Source organism: Gymnogyps californianus, chromosome 5, assembly GCF_018139145.2.
Source record: "Gymnogyps californianus isolate 813 chromosome 5, ASM1813914v2, whole genome shotgun sequence".
Classification (NCBI taxonomy): Eukaryota; Metazoa; Chordata; class Aves; order Accipitriformes; family Cathartidae; genus Gymnogyps; species Gymnogyps californianus.
In genome coordinates, this window is record NC_059475.1 from 51,967,411 (window position 1) to 51,977,047 (window position 9,637).

Consider the following 9,637-nt stretch of genomic DNA (forward strand, 5'->3'; position numbering starts at 1 on the left):
ATATCCATATTTTGGCAGTTATAGGAACACATAATTGAATAATGATACTGAAATCACCACAGGAACACTCTTCATTATGAAATGCTGAGATTTCCTTTATACCTGTTTTTAAACAAGCAAGATATTTCCTAAATCCAAATGATGGGTTTTGTGGTTTGTTTGGGTTTTTTTTTTCTGTTGGGAATTGGCTTTTCATTTCTAAAAACAAACAAAAAAATAAATGGAAAATACATTTTGTTAAACACAGCAGAATCATCAGAGAGGATGGAATAAAGCTGAAGGCGGGATCAAGTGGACATGGCATGAGTCTGTGTGTGAGACAAGCCTGTCTCAGGTGCGATGCTGCTCAAAGACGACCAATGATACATAGATCCAATGAAGAGTTGGTTTTTTTTTTAATAACAGGATAACTTAATATACTTTGGTTTAAGTGATAACAGAGATGAACAGTCATTGACAGGACTAATCTCAAAGTTAACCTTGCATAAATTAGCTGAGAATTTGGCCCTTAACCTGGATCTATTTGAATGAAATCTTCTCAAGTTCTAATTTTATCTTCAATCCTATGAATGTAACTGCCATTAATTTCCAGTTATCTGTAGAAAAAGAAATCTTAGCCCAGACATACTCTGCAGTGCAACACTTGGCAACAACATATCTATTGCCAGTCATTCAGTGAGTGCAAAAATCACCTGCCTGAATGTCGATTTTTTTTCATGGAAGGTTTCTATATTTCATACGCATTGGATCGGCAGGTGTCCTCTTAATTACAGTATAGTCATACCAAGTCTCCACGGGTGAGAAACCCACCTCAATGGAACCATCTCTGCAGGAATCCTTCTGGAGCAGTGATGACCTTATCAGCATCATTTGAGCTGCAGGTTTTATTTGTTTGGAGTGAAACCCAAATGCCAAGCACATGATTCTTAACATAGGCTCCAGCTCTAGGGCTTGAAGTGCAGATGGCTTGATCCTTCACACCTTCCACTTACTTTAGTAGGAAATCTGGATAATTAAGAGGAAAGCGTTAAAAAGAGCAGTAGGTGCGATCAGGGGAATCTGTGCTTGGCCTCTAGCCCAGGGTGGTGAGGCCTGATTGCAGCCAATGCTGCCCAGAAATCCTGAGGAAGGCTTCTGGCAGACGACCAGGAAAGATCACCCTGAGATGGTGCTAAGACACAGTCAGGGTGCGTACCCAGATGTGGAGGCTTGGAAACACTCAGGAGTCCGTTAACTGAGAAAAAGCAGCAGAATTTCAGCCTCATCTTGAGTTGTTTTTTACTCTAGCAAATTTCTGGTGAGCATTTAGTGATATACAGATTGCATAACAGATAAGACTCCATGATCTGACTTGTTTAGCAGGCTTGCCTTCTTCCCATACATACTGGTCTGGAGTCTTCAGTCGAGTATGGTTGCTGCCCTGGCTCCATCTTACTGGAAAACTATTCCTTAGAAAATCAGGTCAGGATAAAGATGATCCTTTGATAATACAGAGCTATGCACTTATACGCCTCTTCATTTCTTTCACTTCCTTACCCATCAATATTGCAAGGGGAAAAGGGCATGGCCACTTCAGAGGGCTAGGACTGTGAGTTATCAGCACAAGGCAGAGAAGGTTTCACCTGCTCTAGAGCAAGGATCACAAGTAGTCTAGGAGCTGACCCACAACTGCTTCCCAAGTTTTCAGCCATGAGTAAACCTGGGAGGTGAATTTCCATGCCCTAACTTGTACCTCCTGGACCTGTGAGACAGGTCAAGGCTTTAACGCTAGTGGGGCTTATCACAAACAGTAATTCTTTAAAGTTGCTGGAACTGCATGCAGTCAAAGCACAAGACTGGCAAGCAGAAGTGCTAGCTTTCTCTTCAGGCTTTAGCAAATGAGCAAGTGGCATGGCCCCCTTGCTCCTCAGTTTCCCTCCTTTCAGCGTAACTGACAATATCAGCCTACCTTGCAGATCTTTTATGAAGATTTAACATTTCCTGTTCATAAAGCAATTTGAAATCCTGTGCTGATGGATACTAACAAGACCTCATATATGATAATATACTTAGTTTTAAATCAGAAGACATTTTATGCCTTTCCAGAACTCTCATAGCAACATGATTCATTAGAATAGCTAATAGATGGCATGCATTTTTTATTATTCCAGTTTCTGAAATACATTTTTTTTCAGTTACCTTAAGTTATGCAGTGAAATAGTCAATAACTGTGACTGCATCCTCATTTTCAATTTATGATAGGTTTGTAGAGGGATGCAGGGAATAGAAATTCCTCATCATTAAAGACTTTGAGACTAATAAGTCTTAACTACTTTTCTCAGTATTCCCCCAGCTGCTAGGATGGGCATTCTCAGGTGCCTTCCCAAGAGCATGCCTTGCCTATTAGATGATTCCTATTAGAGGAGAGTACAGATGTTTCCACATCAGGAAACTTACGGTCCATTGAGTGGGAAAAAACTGGTGAACCTGAACTGCCATCACAGTGTACAATGCAAATGGTGTTAAAAATGATAATGATTAGTCAGGGTCAAATTGCCCTAAACTTGGAGAATGAGTCATAAGGTATTGCTTCACTTCTCCTCCAAAGTTATTTAGATATGGGTGGGGGTGTCCAACATCAGAAGGAATCACACCTATAGCTTTTCAAAATTAAGGGACTTTTAAAACACCATCCTCAAAGAACAGATGGACAAATACCACTTTTCACCCTCACAACTAAAACTCTGCCCTTGCAGGCTTAGCTTTCCAATGACATATCTCAACCTCTAGCAATTTTTCACTGCTGAGGTATAAAGCCCAGGAAGAGCTGGCAGAACCTTCTCTGTGCAGCAGCACAAGCACTGCCAACCACAATCCATTTATAAGGGCTCCCCTTCCTCTGCCCTTCTACTACCTCCCAAGTTGAAACTGGGAAACAGTCTGACAAGCAGAGCTGCTGAGCTCATTTGCCCTCTTTGCTCTTTTTCCAGGCTTGGGGCGCGGAGCAGCAGGGAAGAGGGCTGACAAGCAGAAGTGTGGGCCTGAGCTGCTGTGCCTGAGGGCTAGCAAAGTGGGGAGAGCTGCAAGAGGAACGTGATCGTCTCCTTACTTGAAGGCATTCTTAGAGTGAGGTATATCATTTAGTGAAATGTATCATTTCTGAGAATTCCTCTGAGGCCTGGGTTTTGGTTACGGTCATAGGCAATGCATTTTCACTTTTCCTTGCACTGTCCTGAGGCTGTTGAAACATTCGTATATCACAGAAAAGTTCTAGTAGCAAAACTTTCCATCCCTGAGAAGCACAGCAGAGACATACCACAAGCTCTTGGTTTGTGTCTGTCACTACTGTGACCTCGGGACATGGGGCTCTCAAGATAGCATATCCCATGTCGGGTAAACTGCAGTAGAGCTGGCTACTGCAGTATGGAGAGGACAATGATGTCAGCAAGGCAGGGTGCATAGTAGATGATGTGAAGACTCTTCCCTATCTCTGCAAATGTCCTGGCAGTCTCACCTTTCTCACCCCCTCCCCATGCTCCAAGGATGCTGGCTGTCATTCAGATGATTATTCAAGATAGCAATTTATCTGATGAGAAGGATTTTTGTTGATGAGAAAAGTTATACTGCAATCCTTTTATAGCTGTTTTACAGAGACTTGAAGGAGCCCGAGGCATAAAGGGGATGTCATGCAACTAAGATAAAAAGAACAAGTCAGAAATTTAAAAAAAAAAAAAGAGAAAAAAAAAGCTAAGACTTTTGACTTTTTGTGTCCCTCTGATACTAGAAGTCCATTGGCACAGAGGGGTTCCTTAATTTCTGTTTAGCAGAAAAGACAAATAATGGCTCATTATTCCTTTCTACTGTCTTAGAACAGAGAAGACATTTTGATTTCCTTACATATATATCTTCTAGACCCAGACAGTACCTGAAATTGAATTATACAAAGTGAATTATTCCTGTAACGGCAGGACAATTAATGTGTGCAGCTAAGATAGCAAGACAGAAAGAGAGCTCTCCTTAGAAACCAGTGCTTTATTGTCAGCCACCTTCCTGTTGAGGAGCCTTAGGGCTCACTGAGACTTGAAAGACAGTCTGCTGAGACGAGCATGTGATAATATCTCCACCAAAGAAAGCTCCCCCTGTTCAGAAGTACATCAGGGTTATCCAGAAACAGCAGTTTCCTCTAGCTTCTAGCCTACACCCTCTGTATTGTTAATATGGCCAAGAGCGATACATGCACCACTTGACAAGTTGGAGAGATTATTTCATTATTTATGCACAGCTACATCCTACAGACATCAGTATTGCATTTAGATACAGCCTTCTTATGGAACAGCACCTTGAAGATGTACTTATTGCCTTTGATTCATGATACAGATACTTAATTTGCAAAAAAAACCCCTTTGTATATTCAGCCTGTCTCACTGCCTGTTACACCATGCATTGCCCTGTCCTACTTGGCTGGATCAGTCTGGAAGTTTGATCTCAGAGAAATATTTTTACCAAGCTAGCAAAAAAAAGCTGTGGTTCTCTGAAGTCCCCATTGGCTCCTGCGCAGTGCGACAACACACAGTGGATATTCAACAGCCTATGGTTTGTAGTGGTTTTCCCCACCTCTCATCTTCTGACAAAAGAACTTCACCAGAAAAGATGTCCCATAGTGAATATGAATGTTTCCCTTGTTCTTGATGTGTCTCAGAGTGTGATAATTCCTACAGAAAATAAAGAATTTCCAGCAAAACCAGATATTTTCCATCTAAAGGAGACACAGCAATAGAAGTAGCTAAGAAATGGCATCTTTGCAATGAAAATAAACTCTGTCAAACCAGACAAATAAAGCAGAAGGTGCAAAGCCACTAGTAATGTTGGATTTTGTGCAGATTTATAGCTAATCTCAAGACATTTTGCTTATTGCAACTGTAGCTCCACTTACTAGGAAAGGGTCATATTTCATACTCCAAGACCAATACTCTTGGTTATTTATCACTCTGAGAATTGATGAGTTTTGAATATAAATACTAGATACTAGTCAATGGGCAGGTACTTTTGATTAAGACTACTGAAGTGAAAGGTCTTTTGGGGAAACTGTATAAACACTGAACATACATAGACATGATAGATAATTCTATAGCATACACCTTCTATGCAAATATCACACTTTTCTACCACACTGTATTAAGGCTCCATGTGGTGGAATCCATGGCCCAAATGCTACATAGTGTTCTGAGGTCTCTTATTCCTCAAAACATTTCCATATGTTTTTCATTTTTAACTCTAACTGTAGATGAGGGGCAGAAATATTTCAATTTAAGTTTTTTATTATTATTTTTGTAAGCCAAAATTAGGCTGTCGCTCATTCAAATCCATCTGGCAATCTGAATATTTGCATTCATTACAGGAAGCAGTGATTACAATTTGTTCCAAATAACTGCTGTTTGAATTAACCGAGATCACAGATAAATGCAGATTTCCTCTACTTCATAGGCCTTAGGGGAGGTTTAAAGTACAGAGGCTGTTTTTGGAGATACTTCCTCTGCACTTAGCAGAGCAGTCCTCTAATGGGTACGTGCCACAAATACTTACTGCTAATTCAGCGTCAGCTGAAGGGTGTATCTACACTAGTGTTTAAGTTCAGATCAGGAGGGCACACTGGAATTGAACTCATAGTAATGCTCACTTTACTGTGCTTTGGGTCACACCAGAAAGCTGTCTTGGCACACACAACCTGGATTCTTTGCAAATTAAACTAAACTGGAAGATCGTTAGATGAACCACTAACTGGTACTCAGTTCTCAAGACCAATCTAGAAATAGACTGGAGTGAAATCCCCTGGAAGGTGTATAGTGTGGACAACTGATCCACAGCATCAGCAGTTTTGTTCTAGACTTCCATTCTCGTCATGCTGCACTATTTGGTAAGGCAATCATTTTCTAAAATGCTAGGTTACTGCCATTTGAAAAAATTTTCACAGAAAAAGCACTAGACAAATCTGGTATCTGATGTGCTTACCTACTCCTGTTTCTCCCTGCCATGAGCTCGAAGATAAACTCTAGCTAATGAAGTTATAGACAGAAGTTATTATGCTATCACCAAATATGTTAGAGTGTTGTGGTTTAACCCCAGCTGGCAACTAAGCACCACGCAGCCACTCGCTTACTCACCCCCGGTGGGATGGGGGAGACAATCGGAAGAGTAAAAGTGAGAAAACCCATGGGTTGAGATAAAGACAGTTTAATCAGTGAAGAAAAAGCTGTGAACACAAGCAAAGCAAAAGAAGGAATTCATTCACCACTTCCCATTGGCAGGCAGGTGTTCAGCCATCTCCAGGAAAGCAGGGCTCCATCACACATAACAGTTACTTGGGAAGATAAATGCCATCACTCCGAACATCCCCCCCTTCCTTCTTCTTCCCCCAGCTTTATATGCTGAGGATGACATCATATGGTATGGAATATCCCTTTGGTCAGCTGGGGTCAGCTGTCCCAGCTGTGTCCCCTCCCAACTTCTTGTGCACCCCCAGCCTGCTCGCTGGTGGGGTGGGGTGAGAAGCAGAAAAGGCCTTGACTCTGTGTAAGCACTGCTCAGCAGTAACGAAAACATCCCTGCATTATCAACACTGTTTCCAGCACAAATCCAAGACATAGCCCCATACTAGCTACTATGAAGAAAATTAACTCTATCCCAGCCAAAACCAGCACATAGAGGGAGAAGATCTGCTCAGTTACAGGGTTTCAAAATATTTTTCTGTTACATTTTCCCCTAAAGAACAGCTAGAACAGTAAACAGAACATAATATGAAGGCTATTTTAAAACACAAAGTTCGTATAGATTATTTCATCAGGCATGTTGTTTGAGTAAAGAACCAGTTCTTGTTTTGAGTAAAGCCTGTTCTTAATGATTTCTAAGAAACTACACCATATTCCACCCTGATTCACAGGATGGTAATTATTATGAATAACCTGAAGTATTCAGTGGGTGTGTTGCTCACCATCACGTATGAAGCCAGCGGCTAAGCCAGCAGCAGAACAGAGGAATTTTGACCACAGTGGTTCTTGATTGCTTTAACCATAAATGTTACTTTATAAAGCCACTGGCTAATGACCCCCCCCCCGCCCCCCGCCTCATGCTTTAAAACCTTTACTCAAATTGTTCATCAATTAGTGGGGGAAAGCAGAGGACTGATCACATTCAGGCCCAAATCACTCTCTGCCTCATTAGTTTTCTTCCTATACCCTACGGAGTCATATGAGTACTTAGCAGGATTCACCTTCATCTCCACCAGCGCTACACCTTAATTAGCCAGATGGTTGCTCTGGCTCCAGTCTTGGAGCGTATATTGCTTGACAGAGTTCCCTGCCTCCACAGCACAGGCAGTGTGGCATTGGGCGTGAAGCAAGGCAGGTGTAGCAGGAGAGTTCCTCCATTCTCCCAAAGGGGAAAAAAATTAATTCTGGTAGGTTTTATCAAAGGACTCCTCCTCTGGAAAGTGCTTTGTAACCTGAATGAGCAGCTCCCTGTTGAAAGACACTGCTGTGTCACTATCAATTACCTGTGAAGCACCACCAGGACAGGCAAAAGCACTTGATGTGCTGAAAGTGGCTAGGTTTTATATGATCTTCCATTATTTCATTACAATGAATTAATAAAACAAGAACTTGAACCAAGCAGGGTGCTATACCAGCAACAGGTCTTGATACACTCTTCTTTTTAAATAGGAATGTGATAGTCCAGGTTACAGGCAGGCTTCAGAAAAGGGATTGCAGCATGGTGAGAAATGTTGCCCCCGAATTAGTATCATGTGTACAATGAGTTTTACATTCAGATATCTGGGCACAATTCCCTTACTACCCAGCACCCAGACTTGGCCCCATTAAACTCAAGAGGCAATTTACTACAGAGTCCAAGAAAAGTATTACGGGATTGCTGATTGCTTTCTCTCTCTTTACTTTGTTATTTCTCGTAGTTTGCCTTCTTGCCCTGCAAAGAGCTTTGATTTAGCTGCAGAAAGACAAGTGGTTACCTTGGAAAGTGTGTACATGGGGGAGGCTTTGTCCATGCAATGGTAAGTACTGCTGCAGGAGCCAGTGCTGACACCGAGCTACTGCAGCCTCTGAGCACTGGGCTTGAAAAACTCAACCTCACACTCCGATGGAGAGATAATTTGTGTCACTTTTAACCTCATCCTTCACTGCTTCCACTGCAGGGACTGAGACAAGCATTTCCATGGTACAGAACAGCACTGGGCACGCCTCAGTGAAATCAGAAACAAACCCCTCTTCTCTCTGTTGGGTAAGTCCCACTATGCAGCTGTAGCTGCTGATCCATTAGAATATTTCCTCAGATCTTCAGAGATTACTTTTAAGGTGCATCTCTTTTTTTTTTCTGCAGAACAGTTGGTAATATACATGGGTTTAATATGGAACTTAGTATAACTAATTATATTGTAATTAGCATAGCTAATTGTGCTGATGGGGAAAGTGACAATGATGAAGAGAAAAAATGAATGAAAAATGTTTATATCCATGGAAAACTTTCCTATTAGCAAACATGATAGGTTCCCAAAATTGGAGGGAACCAATGGAAAATATGAGCTTCCTGGATAGTAGTAAAGAATCCACCATCACCTCTGTTTCCACAAAATCTTAGCAACAGCTTCTACACTATTTCTACAGGGACTAAACAGAAGAAGAAAACCAACCCAAAGGGCCACTGAATCAATGCAACCTATTCTTGATGTTTCAGAAAAAGGAAATTAAAAACCAAAAACCAGTAGTTTGATCCAGTGAGCATGAGTAAACATTTTGTCTTCACCATAGCAAATGAATTGATGCTATCTTGAAAAATGAAAACTTACCACATTTTTGCTCTATTTCTCACAAAAGATGTAAAAAAATATTGCTTTGGACACCTTTAAACCTTATAAAGAGGATTTCTTTACTCTTCTATCCTACCAAGATTATATATTGTATAGAACAAAGACTTTTTATCACTTTCAAATGTTCTACATATTAAAATAACCTATTTTGTTATGTTCCATTATGCCCAATCAAGATTTTATTAGCTATAATTTGTTTAAATGGACAGATATTTTCCTTCTAGTTTGAGCCAAAATTAGCACAAAATAAACTTACACCAGCAGCTTCCCAAATTTTAATGGTATTCTGGGCCAGCAAACCCAGAAAAAGTAGACCCTAAAATAGACTCAGATTTTACAAAATAACCGCAGTATTCATAATGGATAAAGAGAAGTTGTGGAATCTTAGCAGTTAATGGGTGTTTGAAACCCCAAATTTGACTTTTGTAGTTTGACCCAATTTCCTATTTTAATATAAATGACGCAGGATTATTTACTCACCATGCTCAGCCCAGGGAGTGGGGCCTCGCCTTGCATTGTGAACACAACAGAATTGTGAACGCAGGTAGATGTACCCAGGCACCTGCTCAGATGCAACACTAGAGAAAGGGCTAGTGACAGTCATCCTTAATGACACACAAGCTGGGAAGAAAATCCTGGAATGACAGGAACTGAAAAATAAGGCACATAAAGAGTAGCAGAAAGAGCACAACTAGCACCTTTGACCAAATTCAGTCCTAATAAATTTGCCCTCTTGTCATTTGATTTTATAAACATATCTTATGAACTAAAGAATGTAAAAAA